Consider the following 25,662-nt stretch of genomic DNA (forward strand, 5'->3'; position numbering starts at 1 on the left):
ACTGGCTAAATTTGTTAAGATTTCAGTTTCTTTATAAGAGTTTGTCTGCAGCTTTTATAGTGTGGAAAAGTATAAAATTATTGTCTCATATTTTATTGTCTTGAATATCTTCTAGAAGTTACTTTATTATCTTCTGTCATAAGAGATGCTGTCAAAAATGATAATGATTTCATTTTATCTCATTTTTAATTGAGTTGACATTATTGCCTGGAGGCCAAAGAAAATTATTTTTTTCTTTAAAATCTAATGATTTTACCATCATATTTCTGTTGGCCTTCTGGGTCATTTTCTCTCATAATAGTTTGCTTTTTCATTATGTATTTTCCAGTAATATTTTTTCAGAATAATTTTATTGAATCGTGGTTTGTAGTACTTGTTCTCTTCCATTGCATTAACTTTTTCCATGAATATTCTTATGTAAACATGTTATTTTTCTATTTTGTCTCTCTTTCAATATATTCTCTTTTTGAATAATCCCTTTTTCCTTTTATTTTTAATTGACATAATAATTGTACATCATATATGGTGTACAGTGTGATAGTTTAATGTGTATACAATGTGTAATAATCAAAGCAAGGTAATTATCATATCTATCATATCAAACATTTTTGGTGTTGTGAACATTAAAGTCCTTTATTCTAGTTTTTTGAAATACACAATACATTATAGTTAACCAGATTCACCCTATAGTGCTGCAGAACACCAGAACTCAGTCCTCCAGTCTGGCTGTAACTTTGTATCACTTGATCTTAGCCAAAAGGCCAAGAAGTGATGACTTTGCATCATTTAACCAATCTCTTCTTATCCCCCTCCCCCAACCCTTCCAAAGCTCTACATGATTCTACTCTTCCCTTCCATGAGCTCAAAATATTTTTTTAGCTTCCACATATGAATGAGAATATGTGGTTTTGGAGAAGGGGTAGCAATGAGAGAGGAGCCCTCAATTTTAAGGAAAATATGTAAACTGGAAAATATTTGTGTATGATCATAAGATAATAAAAAAGAACAGACAGGAAGAAGTTGAAGACATGGGAGAAACACATAATAGTTATCCAAGTCAAATCTGTGATGATGAAAGGAGATGGTTATGAGAGCTCAGAAATCAGGCCTGCAGGTCTTACACAGGAGGAGCCAGCACGTCGGAGTTTGAAGAAAAGGCAGTATGAATGTGTATATGGGTACATAAATTTGCAGAAAGGGTCAATACTTTGAAATAGTTTATACTTAATGGCTAGATAATAAGATCATCTAAATGGTATGGTAGTGAAGAGGGATGGACGGATAACTTAAGGAGAGTGATGAAGATTCTGAGTAACATACATGTAAATAGGGAGAAAAATCAGAGGAAAAAAATCGGAATGGTTTTCAAGTGTCAGTAAGAACTCTTTTGCAGTTCAAGACAATTAATTTATCCCAGAACTAACCTGCATTGTTAAGAGATTAGCTCAAGCAGCACCTAAAAGCTTAGGTGTAGTATGAGAAAATATACTATAGATCTGAAACATTTATAGATAAAATATATGATCATGGTAAGAGTACAATAAGTAACTTCACCTTAAGTTTATTCTTAATTTATTTGCACAGATGCCATTGTTCATAATTTTTTAAAGTATGCTCATATTACCTATCTGGTAATATGGTAAAGTATGCTCATATACCTATACTCTGGGTTTATTTTATTAACAGATTATTCTATTGGAAAATGACTTAAATAGACACTTATTAATACTATATTTTATTTCCTGAGGAAGAAAGGAAATTAATTGTCTAAGTCATTATTCATATGCCTTTATATAGCCTTATAGACTAATTATCAAATGAATCTATCAGAATGACTTCATCGCATCTTCAGTTTTGAACTGTAAAATATTCTTGTACAGTTTAGGCATAAATACAAGTTATACTACATAGTTAAAACACCATTATGTTTATCTATAGATCTATAAATGTCGTACTTTATGAAACTACCACAATGAGACTTCACTAATGATAAGTGTAGAAATACTTTACAATGGTAATTTCTCATTTAATCTATGATTAACCAATAAATATGACAGAAGACCATTTTACTTTAGTGCCAATAATTAGTGATTTTATATTTCTATGATTTAGTAAATGAGACAGATCATCTATGGCTAGTGATAATTTCATTCTACAAATTCAGCAAATTTAGAAGTTTATAGCTCCTTTAGAGTCACTAAACCCTACAATTTATCACTTTAAGCAATAATCTGGACACTATAATGGAATAATCTGTTGGGAGAAGTAAGCTCACTTTTCAAAAGAAATCTGTGACATTAGGTTAATTAATTGAGGAAGAAGGTAAGCTTACTTGATTTCCCTTTTCACCTATGCCTCTCAGCTTCATACTCACCTTAAGATTGATGAGTCTACATATTACAGCTATATATATATATATATATATATATATATATATATTCATTTCAGCTCATTTTCTGGGCAGAGAGTCTGATAAATATATAAATGGTTTTGACTTCTGGCTGGGCGTGGTGTCTTACGCCTGTAATCCCAACACTTTGGGAAGCCAAGGCAGCAGATCACGAGGGCAGGAGTTTGAAACCAGCCTGGCCAGCATGGTGAAACCCTGTCTTTACTAAAAATACAAAATGAGCCGGGCATGGTAGCGCGCACCTGTAATCCCAGCTACTCGGGAGGCTGAGGTAGGGAGGTAGGAGAGCCACTTGACCCCAGTGAGCAGGGGTTGTAGTGAGCAGAGATTGAGCCACTGCACTCCAGCCTGGGCGACAGAGCAGGACTCCATCTCAAAAAAAAAAAAAAAACCAAATGGTTTTGACTTCTAAAATAAATATGCTCTCCATGTAGCAGAGATTATTTTACATGTTCAAAATCTTTGCCAAACTAAACATGTTATATGAAGGCAGGAGATCATGTTTCCCAAATGTTTAGCTAGAAATAGGAAAATGGTTCAAATATACCCCATGTTATGTCTTGCTTTATGTTACATGTGCCTTTTCCTTGTGATGTAGTTACATATACATCTATAACATAGCTCAGTTTTTAGAATTATTCTATTTGCATTTATATTTTGCAACATCTCTTAACCTTGCCATCTCTAAGCCACAATTTCTTCAGTTGCAGTAAGCACATATGAGCAGATTCACTTTACAGGGTTGAGGCAAGTTTTAAATCGACTGTCTTATACAGTTACCTCCCAAAAGACGTCAATAATAAGTATAATTGTTACACATGCCAATCAATAAATGTAACATTTTCTCTTTTTAAAACAGGGTTTTTCTCTTTGTGTAAGTCATGAGGTATCATGATATATTGCTATTTTTCTATTTTATAAATAGGTTAATTTACACACTTTCTGCATATACTTCTGTAGTCTCAAAAATGTAGACTATGAAATGGTTAAAAATACTTCTCATAGTCTGAGTAATTGACCTGTATAATTGTGTGAATCAGTCAATACAAACATTGTTAAAATGAGGGATTTCATGCAGAAATTAGACCTTTTGGAAATGCAGGAGGAGCTGGGAGGTGAAACCCTGGAAAGGGGAATCCGAGGATATGAGTAACAGCCATTGAATCTGCTGGAAGCATTAACAGTGGTGGACAAGTTGGAACTTGTAGGAAAGTCTGAGTAACTCTGCATGTCTGCAAGTTGGAACAGAACCATGAAAGAGGAACTTGTGAAGAGGTATATAATTGCCACCTTTAAGAAATCTGCTTCCTCTGTGAAAATCAGTGCCGCTGGGGGAACTCACTTTTATAGCTCAAGACAGCAGGCTTTGAGCTGTAATTTGTCAGCACTGAGAGCATTCTAATGCAAACAGAAGGAAACATGTTATAGCTGTCCGCATTTGTCATCAAGTATATGTACCACAACCTACCAAGAGTACGGTAATGATTTCTGCTTCTGCTCTGCCTTCCAAGTCTTGCTAGATTTCTTTCTTGGCCAAGTCTAACATAGGACAATATGAATGGGGGGTCGGAGGGAGACTCTGAAAAACATATTTCCCAGCCTTATGCTGACAACATGCCTCCATGTTTTATCAAAAAGGGAAAGTCATGTGCCCTTATAATCTGAGCATGGCAATTGGAAAAAATATGAAAATTACTCTGTCCTAAAGTAATATTAAGTCCACATGCTTTCCAAAGAGTCTGCATAAAATACCTCAAAGACTGTTTTTAGGTACAGCATTAGGTAAAACTGCAGTGCTGTAAAAATATATATGCTACTTCTGTGCAACAAACAACTTTAACAATCAGTCAACATAGGATATTGGCAGAGGCAAAGCTGCCATATCAATAAAATTGATGAAAATTATTTTTTGGTTTACACTGAATTAAATTCGTCATGGTTAAAAACTGCAAACATAAACATATTTTCTCTTTTTCTTAAAATTTTAGCTAGAAATGGGCTTTTAAGCAAAATACTATAGATCACTAGTTTGTGGTAATAATGATCTAAAGGCAGAATAGTACCAGCAATAATTGTATAAATACAATCAACACCACATGAAAAGAGACACTGCTTCTGTCAGAAGATGTATTTGTTCAAAATGTGAAAAAAAAAAAAAAACTAGGACTACATACAAAGCTGTGTGTTGGTTTCTTACATATATAGATATATTCATGTAAAATGGAATATTACGTACAGATAAATTTCCTTCTAAAATTAACTCATTCTCAATTTTTTTCCCCATCGATCATACATTTACTCTTCTGGTCTGAGTCACCTTCTTTTCTCAGGATTATTAAAATATATTTTTCACCTTTCTTTCTGTGCTTTTGCCTTTGCCTTCCTACTGCAGGCCTATTTTCAGCACATCAGTCAAAGTAATCTTAGAAGCTTAAATCAAATCATGTTATTTCGCTGCTCAAAATTCTACCATGTGCCACACCTCACTCCTAGTTTTTATAATAAAAGATGAATATATAAGATGACAAACTTTGTCTTATGCCATCCAACAAATGCTCTCAGATGTATTTTTCTATTCATCTCCCACATAGTGAGCATAAAAGTGGTCTTGAATTTTTTTAAATATTGCAGGTATGCTCATGCATCAGAGCCTTTGTACTTGCAGTTTTTTCTACAAAAAATTTATCCCAGATATTCACAAGCTGTTCACTCAACTGTTCAGGGCTTTATTCAAACATCACTTTCTTCTCAGTGTGATCTATTCTAGACCCCCCTAAGAAAAATGACCATTAAACACTCTAATTGTCCACAGGTATCTGTTACACTCCCCTGGTTTTTCTTTCTCTTTAGCATGCTTCAACACATAACATGCTATTTCATTTACTTTTTTGTGTGCTTATTTTGTGGAGTCTCAAATTAGATCATAAAAAGCTCTGAATTCTTGGACTTTCTCTTCTTTTGGCTATTATATCACCAACAGTAGGAATAGTGTCTGGGCCACAGCAAATGTTCAGTGAAGATTTGTTGAATAAAGAAATGAGTATCAACAAAAGGTTGAAAATTTTGGCAAAGTTTCATATCATCATCTTAACAAATGTTTAAAATATTTGCACAATAAATGTTTCAAATAAAAATAAATAATTACATAAATTTCAAATATTTGCACGATAAATGATAGTTTCTACACTATCATGTTAATAGTGAAATTCAGGTACTCTCAGGAAAAAAAAAAGTTTTGCCCACATGGACTCTTTCAACACAAATCTGAAGTCAGGTCAAAATAATCACATTTAGTACTTCTGAACAGTTACAGAAATAGATACTTCTGTCATTTAAAAATTCACATAAAAATACCATATTTGTTTTAATAAAAAGGTTCAAATATTGTTTCTGTTAACCTTTCTATACCAAGACAAAAGTGGATAAGCCTTCAGTCAAAACTAAAATGAAAAAATTGAGCAGGAATGACTCTCTAACAGAAACAAGTATTATCAGGGCTAAACTCAGTGGAAATTTTCTATTTGAGGCTTCAAGTTTTAATATATAAAATGTATAAAAATGGTAATAACTTTGGCTGCTAATTTAAAAAATAGATGGTAGAGAAAACCATTCAAATTACCTTAATTCAAAACGAAAATATCAAAAAATAAAATGTGCATAAATAGTTCTATTCTCTGGTAAAATATATTACTACATAGTTACAGGGAAAACTTACTGGATATGTCTATTTTATAGACAAATATTCTATAAGCCAAAAAAGTGCTCTACTTTAGCCACAAACTGTAGCTTAAAATAAAATCTAAAGTGGTTATTAGAGGAATGCATCTACTTCTTTTACAAAAACTTAATTGCATTTTAAATTATGATATCAGCAATGAAATTTATTATGTGTTTAAAATGCATGGATACCTTCAAAGATGAATGTGTATTTATTTGGGAAGAAACTATGTCATCATCTCAAATACTGATATTTAACATAATAATTTAAGATTGCTCTTATGTTAGTTTTCTAGATTTTAAGAGAAAGTTAAATTATTTATTAATTAACATTTATGATATGTTTTTAACATAAGTTACATGAAGTATAAGCATTGTTTATTTTATAAATGGACATAATGGTAAAAAAGGCTTGTGAAACCAAAATTACATTCAAAGTTTCTATTACTTAATGCATACTACATCCATGTAGGAGTCGTTGCAGATATAAAATTATCTGCTTGTATAAATGAAACTGGTTCAAAATAAAGCTTTTATACAATTATAACAAATATGCCACTGTGATGGTAGTTTGTGACAGTGGGGGTGGCTGTGTACATGAGGGAGTACAGATATATGGGAACTTTGTATTTTTTGCTCAGTTTTGCTGAGAACCTGTAACTGTGCTAAAAAGTAAAGTCTATTCAAGAGGGAAAATCAATTATTAATACTAGTAGAATAATGATGGAATAATAAAGGACCTAATTTCATGATAAAAGCTGAAATCTTGTATCTATACAAGAAGATTATTTTGTTTTTCATGTTGAGTACTTGCTCTAACTTAAAATACTGAACTCCATTAATGTTGGTAGATTAACAGAAATGTTTCTATTTGGTATGGCCTTTATATGTGGCCTTCATTAATTTTATGAGCTTATTCTGTGTGTTCTTGAGCTTGACTTATATATTATCTAGATGAGTGATTTCACATCTTTCTAATGCTTCAACTACTTGGAGAGTAATTTGGCATTTAACATGCTATATTATGACATGTTATCAGCCATGTATTAGAGAAAAGTTAATTGTTTAAAAGAATAACTACATAGAAAAATAAAGTACATAAGTAGTTGTGCTTTCAGGAGTGATAGCAGTGGCACAAAAAAAATGCCAAGTAGGGAAAGTTTAGACTTAAAAAATTTTAAATAAGTTTAATAGCCATCTTGCCAACCGTTTTATTTCAATAGTAACATTATAAAGAAAGTAAATCTGATTCAAGAAATTGACCCAGATTAAAAACTGCATAAATCTGATAATATTTGTTGACAATACATGCATATTGGGGATAATGGATTTTTTTAAAAAGATGACAAGAGTAGACATATATTCAATGGGTTTGAATCGAAACAAAAGATTTGAAATTTTTATCTATAGTTTTGTTTCAATTTGGTTTCTTATCTAGGCCTATTGTAAGCGGATATCTCTAAAATGAAGTCAGAATTTGGCATTTTCTAACTTTAGACTTAAAAGAAGATCATGCATTGTACTTAGGCTACAGCTATGAAAATTGTCTTTTTACTTAAAAAATTAATCACAATACAGTTTATTTGATTGGTTAACTCACTGTGGTTGCCAATTGTTTGCCAAATATTTTATTATAAATAATCTTCAACTTATCAGATGCATTATGAATGATTTATTCTGCTTTGCCAATGGAATTAAGATTTTTAATATGCTGTTATATATGCTTATTTTAAAATATCAAATAGGTTCATTATGTATAGAAATGAAAATTTATACTAAATGGACTTTGCACTATGTAATTAAAAAAGTAGAAAGAAAAGCATTTTGATATGGTTGCAAAAGGTTTATTCAAAATTATAAGTTCCAGAATTTCTCTCCCTGGGACCACTAAAGGCTCGCAACAATTTACTTCACTTTCCTTTGCTTAATTGTGAACTTCTTCAAGGGCATACTTCACTTATCATTGTATTCCCAGTGCCCAACTCAGTATCTCGTAGAGTAATTGTTTAATTAAACACTTACTAAATAAAACTGAATGATCTTAGTTTCTTGGAGATATAATTTTTATTTCAGTAATAAATGTTTATAACTGAAGGTGGATCAGAAATGTTTAGAATTTCTAAACACAAATATTTCACAATTCTAAACAGCAGAACACAGAAAGGGTTGGAAGTAAGAAATGATAAATTTTAAAAATTATATTGGTTAACTCTGTATTTATATAGAAAATTATATTAATAAATTTTAGAATGCTTTAAAACTCTAGAAATGGAAAAGATTCGGGTTGCTCCTTAATATCCTTTGCATATCTGAATTTTTAAATATGCCACACCATTTTCCATAGGTGGAGTTTGAAAATAATTACAAAAAAAACCACGTCTTTCTAGATATTATTCTTTCTTGCCTTTTCATTAATTCACAAGCAATTAAACTTTTGGGCTAATCTGATTTGTGTTATCATGAGATGAGGCCAATGTTGTATTATTTCAATGTAATATACAAAATACATGCACAGAAAGAAATAGGCAAACAGTAATTAGAAACTACCATTATTTGAATGCACCTAAAAATATGTGTCATGGATGTCAGTGAATAGCAGACTAGGTAGCTTAAAGGGCCAAATTCTTCACGCACATACTGAAAAATTCAGTAACATCTGTCAGAATCAACTTTGTCAGAACTCTGAACAACAGTCAAAACTTTACAGCAACCGAGAGAATGCTGTATCAGAAAAAGGCAACTAAAAATTCTAGGAAACTGCAAAATTTTTACTTGCTCTTACACTACTAGGATCCCTGGCTCAGCATTAATCTTGAAGATGGCTACTCATGTTTCCATTTTGGGGTCTTTATATTATTGGTTCTGGAGAGAACAGAGAAGACCCTCTTATACAAAAATTGTGCTTGTCTATTCTAACCTGTCTAGGAACTCACTGAAAAAATGATGCAAGGTGCTACCATTTGCTTCATTTACCCTAGAATCTCTCAGAGTGGAATGGCAGCTTTAAAGAACACATTACTCAAAAACATTGTAAGACTAAAGAATAACCTATTTTGGCCTAGAATAAAAGCTTACAGTTGAGGCAAATAATAGGTACAGCAAATATCTAGAAGCCAAAGCTGAGAAGAGTGTTTCATTGGAAAATTAGGGTACTAAATATTCTCATTCATATAGGGGAATTTAGAAATCCTTATGCATGCGTTGGGTAGAAAACATGCTTAGAAAAGACTTGAGAAAACCCTGTGTATTCACTTCTGGCCTATATTTAGGCTTAGCCAAACAGGAAGTGAAGGCTAAGGCAGAGTTGTAAATCATCAGCAAAGTTTTGAAGGAGTGCCTCAACATGAGGACAATCTGCAAAGACTTAATTTTTTCTATTTTTCTTTTCTCTTCTTCATTTGCTTTCTTTGTTTCTTTCTACTTCTTTTTCCTTTCTTTTATCTTCTTTTTTTTTTGTTTGTTTAGATTTTGGTTGGATTCCAAACATTCAAAACATTCTCTGTCAAAACTAGCTGACCACAACTGAAAGAATAATGATGTTGAAGGCTACACATAACAAAAAATACAGACTTAAGAAGTCACTAAACAAACAAAAACTAAATTCATAGCAAGAAATAAAAACAAGATGAGTAGGGTGAAGGCAATCTCATTTTTAGAGTTGCCACATTATAATATTTAAATTGTTCAGTTTTCAACTAAAAATAAAAAAAATCCAACAAACAAGAAACTAGAGCCCATTCAAATAAAAAATTAACAGAAACTGTTCTTGAGGAAGCATAGACATTAGATTTACTTGACAAAGATCTTAAATCAACTGTACTAAATATGCCAAGAGCTAACAAAAATCGGAAAGAACTAAAGGAAGTCAGAAGAATGGTGTCTTGGTAAGTAGAGAAAAATCAGTAAAGGGATGAAAATTATAAAAAGGAACCAAATGGAAATGCTAGAGTTGTAAAATAGAAAGACTAAAATAAAAATTTTACTAGAGGGATTCAACATCAGATTTGAGTATACAGAAGAAAAATCAGCAAACTTGACAATAGAATTGTTGAAATTATCTAGCCAGAGAAGGAGGAAAAGAGCTATAATAATATATAAATAAGAAAAAATAACAAGTGTGGGCAAGAAGATGAAGAAATTGAGACCCTCATACATTGCTGGTGGGAATAAAAATGGTACAGCAATAAAAACTGAAAAATAATTCTATGGTTAGTCTAAGATTCAAACATAAATTTCCATGGGACCAATATTCCATTCCAAGTATATACCTCAAATAATTGAAAACAGATATTCAAACCAAAATGTGTTCACAAATATTCATAGCAACACTATTCATAATACCTATAAGTTAGAAAAAACCCAAATGTCATTAATAGATCAATAGATAAGCAAAACATGGCATAACCATACAATGGAATTTTATTCAACCATATAAAGGAAAGAAGTACTAATACATGTTATGACATAGAAGAGCCACAAAATCATTATGCAAAGTAAAAAAAGGCAGACTAAAAATGTCACATATTGTATAATTCCATTTATATGGAATATCCAGAATAGGTAAATTCATAGAGACATAAGCCAACTAATGTTGCCAGGTACTGAGAGAAGGTAGGTATAGGAAATGATTACTTAATGAGTGAGGGGTTTAATTTGAAATGATAATAATATTTTGGAACTTGTTATAGATATAGGTGGTGGTTGCACAACTTCGTTAATACTACTGAATTTTAAATTTCAAAATGTTAATTTTATGTTGTATAAATTTTACCTCAATTTTTAAAATGCATTTATTATTCTCTTAGAATAATTGAACAAGTCTTGTTGAATAATTTATATCATAAAAAATATTCAAATGAGGATTTCACCAGGAGACTTGTAAAAAAATTGTAGATTCTGTTTCTGGCCCTCCCACTGACATATTTGACCTAATATTGGCCAAAGTTTTTAAAGTTTTTTAATGGGAATGTCTGCTGTGTTATTTAGTGAAGCTGTGTACTTCTAAAGGCTTAGAAGTAAAAACAATTCTCTCAGGTCCATATCTTTCACACTACCATTAAGGTCTTTCCTGGATCCCTGGTACTCACTTGACATCAAAAATCCATCTACATTGCAATAGAACAGGAGTTGGTTAATCCTAGCTCTTTGGGACTTGGTTAATAAGTGCCTTTTTAGATCACCCCTCTAAGATTTTTTGTACTGAAAGTGCATATAGCTATGGCCTACACTGTGGCTAACACCTTTACTCATACTAATTAGCTGCTCTCTGTGGGTTGAAGATGCCCAGTAATAACTTCAAGATTGATCCTAGTGAATAATTTATCGAAATAAATAACTTAGGATGACTTCTAGAGAAGGAGTTCAGAGTTTTATTTGTGAAATTCACCATCACGAGTATTTTTAATACATTGAAATAATGATCATGTAAACATGACAAAAGTTCTAAAGTAGCACTTGCTAGTCAATAGAACACTTTCAAGAATGAAAAACATCTCATTATTTTGAAGTTTGGGACACAAATCAGCAATAAAAAATGAAGCATAATGTATATAATGCTTCATATTTTAAGTAAGACTGAAAAACTAACATGGCAGGTTTTTATATGGAAAACAAATAAACAGAAAATTGGAAAGTTACAGGTACCTAAGTATATGTAGAGATATTAGTTGGCAAGGAATGTAAAATGAAAGAAGACAATGAAATGGCTTATAAATAGTTTTCAATAGCATAAACTAAATACTCTGAATGAGGGACATGGCTACTCTAATAATAGAATGGTCATCAATAGGGCATTTGCCATATAACCTGTATCAGATGAGGAGGAAAATCAAGGTGATATGGCTAAAAACAAATTAAATACAACGTAATTCAATTGTAAGAAGACTCACTGTTTTGTGATTAGAAAGTTATCAGGTAGAATGATGACAGGATGATGAGATTTGCCCTAAGCTTCTACCTAGAATTGATGTGTCCAAATATATCCAAATAGTTGAACATTTTAATTGAAACTGAGATCAGAATGCAAAAATAGGAAGCTTATGGGCCTATTGCCCATAAGAGCTTAATTTCTCCACTATTAGACATTTGGAGAACTTTTGGCTAGCAGGCTAAACAAATTAGAAGGTCCATCTAAGAGTAAGTCATAACCGTTAAAAATCAGAAAAATGTGTGTTCTTAATTGAAAGGGTTAGTTTAAAATTTAAAATAAAGGTACATAGTTGAAACAAGAAGAAGGATGTAAGAACTATCGAATCTCACCAAAATCAGGGAGGACTAACTATCTTGGGCTGGTACTACTTTTGCATCTATCCTGTAGTCATCAATCTATCATAAAGATATCAATTAATGAATATTTCTTTTTCTGAAAGTATACTCTTGGTCCAAAACAATATTAAGCAGTAATAAAATATTAACAGTTGTTTAAGCTGTTGAGAATTTTTTTTCCCCAAGCTTCATGATTCTTTCTTCAATCTATTCTGGAAGACTTAAGAGTGTTTCAGATATACTGGAGACAACTATTTTTATTAGGAGAGATGTTAGAAATGATTTTATTACACTCCTTGAAAGACAAATAATAACCCTTAGTAACAGTAAGTCATAATACTTGCATGTAACTAGAGGCAGGTTCAAAGGAACGGACCCTTTGCTCTCCAATAACATTAAAATAGTAAGCAAGGAAGGAAGCAATATTGTTCTTTGGTCATAATATGTGTAAGTTATGTCCTTGGGAAGACAGATGTATTATTTTCTATTATTTACTTATTGACCACAGTATTTCAATTTTATCTTTTTATTCTTAAAAAAACACTTTTAGTAGGAAATTCATATTGGGAAATATTACCATAGTATGTCTGAGAAGAGGATAGTGGGAACTTGAATAAACAAGAGAAAGAGAAACACAGAATTGAAAAGGTTGAAAACAAAATCTGAGGAAATAAGTGTCTTCCGTGGGGCCAGAGAATGCACCAGGTAAATATGATTTATTTGAAAGTGGAATGACAGATCTATAAGTGACTCATTGCTGCTTGACATCTTATATTTCTTTTTCTCAATAGTTATTCTAGATATATGCCTATTTCTTTAAATTCTTTCTTCTTTATCTTTTGTAGATGAACTAGACTTCTCATTTACAAAGTAGAATCCATTAAGTAAGAATTCTATTATATTTCTCTCTCTCCATAACTCAACTTACAAATAAATTTTGATATACAGCCAATAAGAAATAGAAGTTGCATCTAAGTGGAAGTGATGAGGTCAAAAATCAGAAAAATTAGTGCAAATATATGCCTTTAATTGAAGTGTTAGTTTGAAATTAAAAATAAAGATACATAGTTAAAGCAAGGAGAAGGATGTCGAGAGTTTTAGAATCTTACCAAAATCAGGGAAGACTTCCTGTCACAGTAGTTATGTATAGAACAAATGCAGAGTTGGTCAGTGAAGTGGATATCATTTCTTATACAACATCATCTGGACAAATTACTATAAATGATATTAAATATTTCTTATATCTTCCAATCTCTTTGTCTTTACTGGTTCTAGTTACTCAGACTACAAACACTTTAAAAATTCTTGATATTATAAAAATATTTATAATAGATTGTGTTTTAGTTTTAGTTTCACTGTTCTCTGCTTCCCTTTGGTTGATTTCGTCCTAATTTTTAAATCTTATGTTTTTGTTAATTCAAAGTTATCACATCCAAAAGTAAAAAAAAATTCATATTAGCTTGAAAGTGTGAGTTTTATGAATTCTAGTAATAATAATTACGATTAATATTTTAGAATATATTTTCAGTTTCTATGCACACTCAAACATGAAGTACATGTGTGCTGAAATGCATTTTAGTATTTAATATATAGGGGCATTTTTTCTATACCAGTAAAACTGGATGTGACTCATTTTTTTGTCATTATTCTTTCGTTTATATTAGATATTTTAAACAATTTAAAATGAGCCATGTTACTAAATGCATAAGCTATTACTAATACAAAGCCTCATAGTCATCTTATTTGATCATATTATCCATCCATCAGAGATACTCATTTTCCTAAGTATGTATCATTAATAAAAATCTTCATTGCTTTTATTCTCCTCCTTCTGACGTTTGCCATAGGAATTCAATTTTCTTTGACTCTAAAAATTAATTTCCATATAATAATTCATGGGAAAAACATCAAGAAGAATAAAAGATATCATAATGTGATTTATTACATTATTTTTGAAATGAAATAATGTTGTTTCAGGGTCAACCGTGATAAGTTAATGATACATAATGGGCTATGTAGGGAAACTTCTAATACATGCAAAAAAGGATACTCATAAGACAGTAGAAGAGATAGCACAGACTCCTAAAAAAACATTTTGTCATCTGAATAGAAATCAAGAATGAGGAGGAGACTTATAAAAATCAAATAACAAAATAACACATTAAATTTGAATAGACTAAATACCAATTAAAAGGAAAAGGTAGCCTGGATTTTCTTAAGAAATACTCAACTGTTTCTTGTTAGTAATAGAAGCACTGTAAATATAAACACAGACTACTTGAAAGTACATATATCATGGCCAAATTTTGCATTAAAAAATCAAGAATGATTTTATTAATGATCAACCAAGCAAACTTCAAGGCAAATAATATTGCCAGAGAGCTAAAATGAAGATTTTAATGAAGATAATTTTCTTCGTTAATGCAATTGTCCATAGACACTTCAGTTCTTCCCATATCTTGGCTATTTTGAATAATGCTGCAATAAATATGGGAGTGCAGATATCTTTATGAAGTGGTGATTTCATTTTGAGGGTGATATACACTCAGAAGAAGGGTTACTGGGTATTATGGTATTTTTATTTTCTGTTTCTTTAGAAACCTCTATACCATTTTCCAGAAAAGTTGTATCAACCTACATTCCCACCAACAGAGTACAAAAGTTTTTTTTTGTCTCTACAGCTTCACCAACATTTATCTTTTATCTTTAAAATAATTGCAATAAATTCAAGAGATCTATTGCAAAACATAGTGACTATAATTAACAGATTGTATTTTGAAAAATGTTTAAAAAGTAGATATTATTTGACTTTCTGATAATAGCCATCCTAATGGGTATAAAGTGTTATCTCATAGTGGTGTTGATTTGCATTTCCCTGATGATTACTGATGTTAAACAGCTTTCATACACCTACTGGCCATGTTTATGTCTTCTCTGGTGTACTAATGTCTATTCAGGTCTTTAATATACTACAAAATATTATTAAACCCTAAAAAACAAGAATGATTCTATCATTTGCCAAAACATGAATGAGCCTAAAGGACATTATGCTAAGTGAATTAAACCAGACACAGAAAGAAAAATATTGCATGATCTCACTTACATGTAAAATCTTTTTCAAAAAAGTCAAAAACAACAGAGACCGAGAACAAAATAATGATTACCAAGGGCATGAGTCGGGGAGAAAATGGAGAGATGAAGTTTGGAGGACACAATGTACAAGATGATTGGAATGAATATGTCTACAGATCTAATGTATAACATTAGGATATGGGTGATAAAGTTGTACTATATTTTAATTTCATGCTAAACAAAATTCTTTAGCAGCTCTTTCCAAAAATCAAAACGAACAGATAACCATGTGAGTTAATGAATATGTTTTTTTGCTTCATTCTGGTTGCCTTTTAACTATTCATATATATAGCATAACATCATTTTGTATACCTTAAACATTGTATACCTTAAACATATACAACCAAACAAATAAAAGCTTCAACATATGAAGTATACACTTTTTTAAACGTGTCCATGGACATTGGTGAAGGTAATTCATATGCTGGTACATACTTTCAATAATTTGTTTCACAGGATTAAATATATTTTTGCCACAACAGAAATAATCAGTAGGATTAATACACTTACAAAATAATAAACAGTCTCCAGAGAAAATCAATGTCAAATAATTATTTACAAGGAGCCACAGAAAATATTTTGAACTGAATGATAAATGAAATAAATCATATGAAAATGTGTGGTTTGCTGCTAAAGTAGTCTGTAGTGTGAAATTTATAGCTTAAAATTCTTATGTTAGAAGTAAAGAGAGGTTTAAGATGACCTAGTATTAAACATTAGGAAACTCAAAGAAAGTAAAAGAAAATTTAAAAATATTGGTAGAATAGGAAATCAGTGAAATACAAAGCACACACACAATATACAATATTAGTAAAACAGCATTTGGTTCCTTTAAAAGATTTTAAAAATGACAATCAATTAGCAAGTATAATCAAGAAGAAAATACACAAACTATCAGTTTAAATAATGAAAGAGGGGTAGCATCACAGATCTTACAAACAATAAAAGCACATATATCAGCAACGCTATATCAATAAATTTGCTACTTTACATGAAATTATCAGATTTCCTGAAAAATAGAGCTTACTAAATTTACACTACAAAAAATAAATTATGAATAGCCTGAAACAAATATGTCCATAAGGTACGACATAAAGTTAAAGAAGAATATTCTCAAGTCATAAGATTTAATGTGTGTTCTGCTGAGTTTTGGATTTGGTACTATTTATCCTGTGGCAAATTGCTCTCCAGCTGTGAGACTGTGAAATCAAACAAGTTATATGCTGCCAAAAATACCGTGGTAGGACACACATAGAATAGACATTTCCATTCTAAAAGGCAGAAATAGAAAAGAAGCAAGGAATAACAGGTCCCTTTCCAATTCTGGGATAAGGGTTGGGCTCCCCAGGCTCCCAGAAACTCTATCCCCATGGCTTTGCTGGGAGCAAACCATGCAGAAGTTCTAAGTCTTGGAGTCCTATGCCCGAGTCTCTCCCAGGCTGAAATTGCTTTCCTGTTGCATTACTGGTCTGGGGTCCTAGTGGCAGCCCCATCACCAACCCAGTGGGGCTTTCTGTGGTGGCTTGGCCCCTGTGACAGTCCTCTGCCTGGGTTCTAAGACTCTCTGAAGCACCTTTTGAAATCCAGGTGGAGGCAGTCATGCCTGTCCAGCTCTTGCACTCTGCGCACCTGCAGTGTTAGCACCATGTGGATGCCACCAAGGTTTACCTCTTGCTTCCTCCAGAGTGGCAGCCTGAGATACATAGGGGACTGCTTGAGCCACAGCTGGGACAGCCAAGGAGTGCTGCTCCAGAATACATGGAGCAGAAACTTAAGGCAGCTGGGACAGCCAGCCCAGAGGTCCCACTGGCACCCAGGTCCTGTCCATTGACATCATTCTACCATCAAGACCTTAGCACTCTGGACCTGTGATGGGAATGGCAGCCTCAAAGATCTCCAAAATGCCTTAATGATCACTCTTCTATTGTCTTCATGAATATTATTTGGCTTCTTTCTGTTCATATAATTCTCCTTTCAAATATTCCTTTGGCCATAACCTTGGTATAATGTCCCTAACATGCTTTTTAAGGCCGAGACTTTCCCAAATCTTTAACCTCTACTTCCCCTGCACCCATCCTCCTGTTTTTAAGATAAATTTTATTGTGTACATTTGTAGTTTACAACATGATGTTATGGGGTACATATAGATATTAAAGAAGAAAAAATTGAAGAAGATACAAATAAATGAAAAGCTGGCTCATGTTCATGGGTCATAAGAATTAATTTTGTTAAAATAGTTAGACTATAAAAGCAATATGCAGAATATGCAAATTCAATGCAATCCCTATCAAAAATTCCAAAGCAATTTTTCACAAAAATAGAAAAAAGATTCTAAAATTTGTATGGAACTACAGAACATTCTGAATAGCAAAAACGATACTGAGAAAGATAAACAAAGTTGGTAGCATCCCAGTATCTGACTTCAAAATGTATTCCAAATCTATAGTAATCATAACAGTGTGGTATTGGCATATAAACAGAAACAGAGATGGATGAAACACAATACATAGCCCAGATTTAAGTCCAAACATATACAGTCAACTAACTTTTGACAAGGGCAGCAAGAAGGCACCATGAGAAATGAATTATCTCTTCAATAAATTGTGGGGAAAAAACTATTTCCACATGCAAAGAATGAGACTGAAGAACCTTATTTTACACAACGGACAAAAATCAACTTAAAAGGAATAAAAGACCTAAATGTAAGATCAGAAATGATTAAACTCCTGGAAGAGAACATAAGGAAAAACTACCTGGGACATTGGCCTTGGCAATGATTTTTTTTTGAAAATCATATCAAAAGCTCAAGGCACAAAAGTAAAAATAAATAAATATGATTACGTTAAACTAAAAGCTTCAGCTCAGAAAAGGAAACCATCAACAAAATGAAAAGCCGATCTATAAACTTGAAAAACTGTTTCAAAATCACATATCTGATGAGGGTAATATCTAAAATTTATAAGAACTCTTGTAACTCAATAGCAGAAAAAACCAATAACCTGAAGAGACATTTTTCTAAAGAAGGCCTAAAAATGGCCAACAGATACATGAAAAGGTTTTAACATCAATAATCATGAAGGAAGTAAAAATTAAAACTACTGTGTAATATTACCTCATATGTATTAGAATAGCTATTTTTAAAAGGAAAAGAGATAAGTGTTGGTGAGAATGTAGAGAAAAGGGAATCCTAGCACACTGTAGGTGATAATGTAGATTTTTTCAGCAGTTTTATATTGCGCATCATGGAGGACAATACAACTTGCATTTGTGGTTTGTTTAATTGTATATGTTAGGAAGGATAATTCCAATGTGCCAATCAAGTTACTGATTGAGTCCTAGGATTGGTAGTGTCCCATTAACAGAGACAGGAACCTGATTGCAAGAATCAGCACTGTTAGTAATTTTTTTTCTTGAAAAATCAGAGTAATTTCCTAGAGGGTTAAAGCAGAAATACATTTCACTCCCCATTCTTTGCCATTAGTACCTAAAACATTTGCTACTACTTCAGGATGAACTGATCATATGAACTTACCACATGGAAAATAGCTGTATGAAGTTGACTTTTAGAAAAATTATAAATTAACTTTTTGGACCATCAGCATTCTTTAACAGAATTCACAAACAGGGTTATGCTATTCTAATCATACATTTGGAAAGGTTTCTATCAATACAAACAAGATTATGGTAAATAACACCATATAAAAAAACTAACTTATTTGCTTACCTAGTTGTATATATAGTTCAGATTCTTTAAAGAATACTGTGAACAATTAAATTGGTCAGAGGCTCATATTTTGTGAGTACTTTACTGAGAATTGTTAATATCTGAGTTAGATGTTTTATTACATGTCTAGGATAAATTCGTTCTCTATGCTCAAATAGAAATCAAGGATGTTAGAATTCCATGTTTGTTATTTAAAAAAAAAAAAAAAACAGATCCATAATGGCTTTTTGCAGAAATTTTAAATCTTCAGAGTATTTTGCTTTGTCTAATTAAACATGTATCTTTGCTTCATTAATTGATACAGAGAATACAAAGTCTACCTTCTCATCAGCTAATGGTTAAGGCACCTGATTATTCTTTTTTTTTTTTTTAGACGGAGTCTCGCTCTGTTGCCTAGGCTGGAGTGCAGTGGCACAATCTCGGCTCACTGCAAGCTCCACCTCCCGGGTTCTTGCCATTCTCCTGCCTCAGCCTCGTGAGTAGCTGGGACTACAGGTGCCCGCCACCACACCCGGCTAATTTTTGTATTTTTAGTAGAGACGGGGTTTCACCGTGTTAGCCAGGATGGTCTTGATCTCCTGACCTCGTGATCTGCCTGCCTCAGCCTCCCAAAGTGCTGGGATTACAGGCGTGAGCCTGATTATTCTTTTATTTTTTTTTTTTATATTTTAAGTTCCAGGGTACATATGCAGGGTGTGCAGGTTTGTTACACAGGTAAACACGTGCCATGGTGATATGTTGCACTTATCAACCCATCCCCTGGGTATTAAGCCCAGCATGAATTAGTTATTTTTTTCTGATGCTTTCTCCTCTCCTACCTTCTGACAGGTCCTAGTGTGTGTTGTTCCCCTCTCTGTGTCTATGTGTTCACATCGTTCAGCTCCCACTTGTAAGTAAGGATATGCAATATTTGGTTTTCTGCTCCTGTGGTAGTTTGCAGAGGATAATGGCTTCCAGCTCCATTCCTGTCCCTGCAAAGGACGCAATCTTATTCCTTTTAATGGCTGCATAGTATTCCATGATGTATATGTACCACGTTATCTTTATCCAGTCTATCATTGATGAGCATTGGAGTTGATTCCATGTCTTTGTTATTGTGAATAGTGTTGCAATGAACATACATATGTATGTATCTTTATAATAGAATGATTTATATTCCTTAGGGTATATACCCAGTAATGGGATTGCTGGGTCAAATGGTATTTCTGATTGCAGGTCTTTGAGGGATCGCCACACTGTCTTCCACAATGGTTGAACTAATTTACATTCCTACCAACAATGTAAAAGTGTTCCTATTTCTCTGCAGCCTCACCAGCATCTGTTATTTCTTGACTTCTTAATAATCACCATTCTGACTGGCGTGAGATGGTAGCTCATTGTGGTTTTAATTTGCAGTTTTCTAATGATCAGTGATGTTGAGCTTTTTTATTTTCATATGTTTGTTGGCCACGTGTATGTCTTTTTTGAGAAATGTCTGTTCCTGTCCTTTGCCCACTTTTCAGTGGGTTGTTTATTTTCTTCTTGTACATTTGTTTAAGTTTCTTGTAGATTCTAGATATTAGATCTTCATCTAGACTAATACAAAAATAGAGAAGAATCAAATAGATGCAAAAAAAAATTATACTGGAGCCCTTCCATACACCTTATACAAAAATTAACTCAAGATGGATTAAAGACTTAAATGTAAGACCTAAAACCATAAAAGCTCTAGAAGAAAACCTAGGCAATACCATTCAGGATATAGGCATGGGCAAAGACTTCATGACCAAAACACCAAAAGCAATGGCAACAAAAGCCAAAATTGACAAATGGGACATAATTGAACTAAAGAGCTTCTGCGCAGCAAAAGAAACTATCATCAGAATGAACAGGCACCCTACAGAATGGGAGAAAATTTTTGCAATCTATCCAGCTGACAAAGGGCTAATATCCAGAATCTACAAGGCAGAGTTGAATAATTGGCAGAATTGAATAATGAGAACACATGGACACAGGGAAGGGAACAACACACATCAGGCCCTGTCATGGGATTGGGGATGAGGGGAAGGATAGCATTAGGAGAAATACCTAATATAGATGATGGGTTGATGGATGCAGCAAACCACTGTGGCACTTGTATACCTACATAACAAACCTGCACTTTCTGCACATGTACCCCAGAACTTAAAGTATAATAGTAAAATAAATAAAGGGAGTATCACCACTGACCCCACAGAAATAGAAACAACTGTCAGAGAATACTATGAACATCTCTATGCAAATAAACCAGAAAATCTAGTCGAAATAGATAAATTCCTGAACACATATACCCTCCCAAGACTGAGCCAGGAAAAAGGTAAATCTCTGAATAGACCAATAACGAATTCTGAAATGGAGGCAGTAATAAATAGCCTACCAACCAAAAAAAAAAGCCCAGGACCAGATGAATTTAAGTTGAATTCTACCAGAGGTACAAAGAAAAGCTAGTACTATTTCTTCTGAGACGATTCCAAACAAATGAAAGGATGAACTTCTCCCAGATTCATTTTATGAAGCTAGGATCCTCCTGATACCAAAACCTGGCCAAGAGACAACAACAAAAAAGAAATCTTCAGGCCAATATCCTTGATGAACATAGATGCAAAAATTCTCAATAAAATACTGGTAAACTGAATCTAGCAGCACATCAGAAAGGTTATCCACCACGATCAAGTCAGCTTCATCTCTGGGATGCAAGACTGGTTCAACATATGCAAATAAACAAACATTCATCACATAAACAGAACTAAAGACAAAAACCACAATATTATCTTAACAGATGCAGAAAAGGCCTTCGATAAAACTCAACATCCCTCCACGTTAAAAACTCTCAATAAACTAGGTGTTGAAGAAACATACCTCAAAGTAACGAGTCATTTACAACAAATCCACAGCCAATATAATAATGAATGGACAAAAATCGGAAGCATTCTCCTTGAAAACCGGCACAAGACAAGGATGCCCTCTCTCACAACTCCTATTCAACATATCACTGATTATTCTTTTTAATAGCAATATAGAGATTATTTGCAGTCTAGGTTTTGTTGGTTATTCAGTCTCTCAATTGCTATCTCCCAATGCCTTTCAAAAACACTGCTGAGAGAACTAGTATTTGTAGAGGATTATCTGAAAAATTGTATCCAAACATTTTCCCTGATCCTCTAAAATCTAATGTTAGATTAATCTAAGTCACGTAAAGCAAATAATTGGTCTGATTCCTATTGACTTCTCATTTAACTACTTTAGCTGAACAGTACTTCAAATCAATGTCTTATGCTTATATATGCCTATTATAACATTATAAAAATTTATGTTATAAAAGTTGTCATTGCGTTATTTACAAAGATGCAAATAAAGATATATTTAATACATAACACGTCTTGCTCTGTCAATACTCATAAAAATGTTTTCCACTTGTTTTTGCATTATAAATAATGTATTCTTCACCAATTGCTATGTTTTTATATAATTTTCTAAAATTTGAAAATGCCATGTTTATGAATGGAATCACATGCTTACAATCTTTATATTTGCTTAACTTTTGTTAATTGAGACATAATTCATAAATCATTATTTTCACCATTTAAAAATGTACAATTCTGTGGTTTTTAACCTACTGAAAATCATGAATATATATTTGCAGAAAACTTTTGAGGGTTAAAGATATTTAAGTACCATAGTAATTTGATGTATGCACCTATCTCATTTTTGAAGACATTTTTCCATGATCTCAGTTTAATTATTTTTAAATTATATTTGTTTGATTTATCTTATTAATTTAAAAATCATCTTATATAATATTACATGACAGCAAACTTAAGAAAATATTTTCACATTTGCGATGAAAAAAGTTTGTTTTGTAACAATTTAAACTATTCTACAGTGATCTCTGATCCTGTTTTGATATTACATTCATTTTTATATGCCTAGACAATATGTCCTTATTCATTTATTTGGTCATTATTGGAAATAAATATTGCTTGAATAACAAACCACGAATTATGTTGTATGATGGAATGCAAAGTTGGAAAATGTACAATTCTCAGATCTCGACACTTTTATATTAGTTAAAACAACACACATGCATATAACACTTGAAGTAAATGTGGATGATACTGTGATAGAAACCTGGAAAAGATTACTACTGGAATAGAGCAATAAAATAAATATTTAGTTGTATTCTGTATAATATTTCAGAAGTTAGATACATATCACTTTTTGTTCATTATTTTATCTAAAATGAATGTGTACATAAGCCACATTAACCCACTAGAAATTTATTTTATTGCATTAGATACATTTTATATATTTTAATTATTTATTTACTAAAATGTTCTATACTTTTATATATTGGTAATCTTAATAGAAAAAAATACACATTTTGGCATTTGTTTTTAATATTTTTACTTTAGATTTACAAAATTATAGCAAAGATAAAACAGAGAGTTTCTGTGTACCCCACACCCGGTTGCACTTATTTTTAACATCTTACATTGTTATGTTACACTCGTCACAATTAATTTAAATATTGATAAATTCTTATTAACAAAAGAACATACATTATTTAGAATCTTTATTTTTCCATAGTGTCTTTTTCTATTTCAATATTCACTGAGGATTCCACTTTACATGTATTATTGATGTTTTCATAGAGTCCTTTTGACTGTGACAGTTTCTCTGACATTCCTTGTTTTTGATGACTTTGACAGTTTTGAGAAGTATTCTTTTAGGTATTTTGTGTAATGATTCCAAAATGGGATTTATCTTTTTTTTATTTGATCAGACTAGGGTAAGAGAGTTTGGGGAGATTTTTGGAATCACAGAAGTAAATTGCAATACTTATTAAACCATAATCAGGATATTCAATACGACTTATAAGTCTTGATGTAAACCCTAACCACCTGGCTTAGGTAGTACTTATTAGGTTTCAGAACCATAAATTAACTTCTTTTTCTTTTGTTCCTCATTTTCCATTCTGTATTCTTTGGAGGGAAGTAACCACATACAGACTACACTTACAGAGCGAGGAGATATGTTCCAACTTTTAATAATGTGGTATCTACATTTTAATGATGAAGTATCTAAAGTACCCCAAATTCTTCTGCATAGGAAATTGGCCTCTTTTCCCATTATTTATTTAGTATTTACTTTTATCAGTATAATCTCCTAGATATTTATATTATACTTTGGGTTACAATCCAATATTACTTTATTTTTTGGGTCTGGCTTATATTTGGCATTGGGACTCTTTCAGTTGGTTTCTTTATCCCTTTGGTATACCTCCATCAACATAAGGGGTCTTGTTTTGATTTTTGGATTCTTTACTACTTTCTGGTTCTTCAAAAGGCTTCACAGTTACTTTGTGTATTTCCTGCTGCAGTTATAGAATCATTTACTCTGAGAAATGCTGTGGTTTTCTTAATTGGAAAATGGTATGGAAAGCCAAATCTGGGTGCTGTGCATGCCCCAGGCTATAAAAAAGTTGCATTAAGGTCTCTCAATTGGCACAACGAGGAAAAATATCTGTGTTTACTAACCCGGGCATGTAGATATATCTATTTATAGTTCTATATGTTAATATATGTATCAATACAAAACTAAATATACATTTATATAGATCTCTCTTACCCTAATCTTTCTTCCCCCTACCCCCTAGGTGGAATGCAATGGCCCGTTCTTGGCTCACTGCAACCTCTGCCTCCCAGGTATAAGTGATTCTCTTGCCTCAGCCTCCCGAGTACCTGGGATCATAGGTGTGCGCCACCATTGCTGGCTAATTTTTGTACTTTTAGTAGAGACAGGGTTTCGTCATGTTGGCAAGGCTAGTCTGGAACTCCTGACCAGAGATGATCTGCCTGCCTTGACCTCCCAAAGTGCTGGGATGACAGGCGTGAGCCACTGTGTCTGGCCTATTCTAATCTTTTACAACATAGTTCAATGTAGCTTCTTCTCCTTATGTGTGACATTTCATTCCAACATTGAAAAACCTGGTTCTGAACACGTTTCATTCACTTAGTCTTTCAGTTTCATTATACATATATAGTAATTTCAGAATTATTAACCTATACCCCTTGGGAAAGAAAAACTGTACCAGTGAGAATACAGTGCTTACATATGATTCCTTTTGCCGTTAGTCTTACAGACGCCTCTTAATTTTAAATTTATTTATGTTAGAGATTTATTCTGCCATCCCCTTCAGTGAAGTTGCTTCGTACATTTTTAATACGTTTAGATTATTTTGTCACACTCTCCATTGCATGCTGAGACCCCTCTGGTTTATTAAATGATATTTTTATTAATTTTTATGCTTTAAATTTGCTGTATGTACTGTAGAGGTTAAATCTTTTAATGACTTGTGTTCACCATTATAGTATTTTATATAATAGCTTCACCACCC

This window comes from Hylobates moloch, unplaced genomic scaffold (genome assembly GCF_009828535.3).
Source record: "Hylobates moloch isolate HMO894 unplaced genomic scaffold, HMol_V3 SCAFFOLD_4, whole genome shotgun sequence".
NCBI lineage: Eukaryota > Metazoa > Chordata > Mammalia > Primates > Hylobatidae > Hylobates > Hylobates moloch.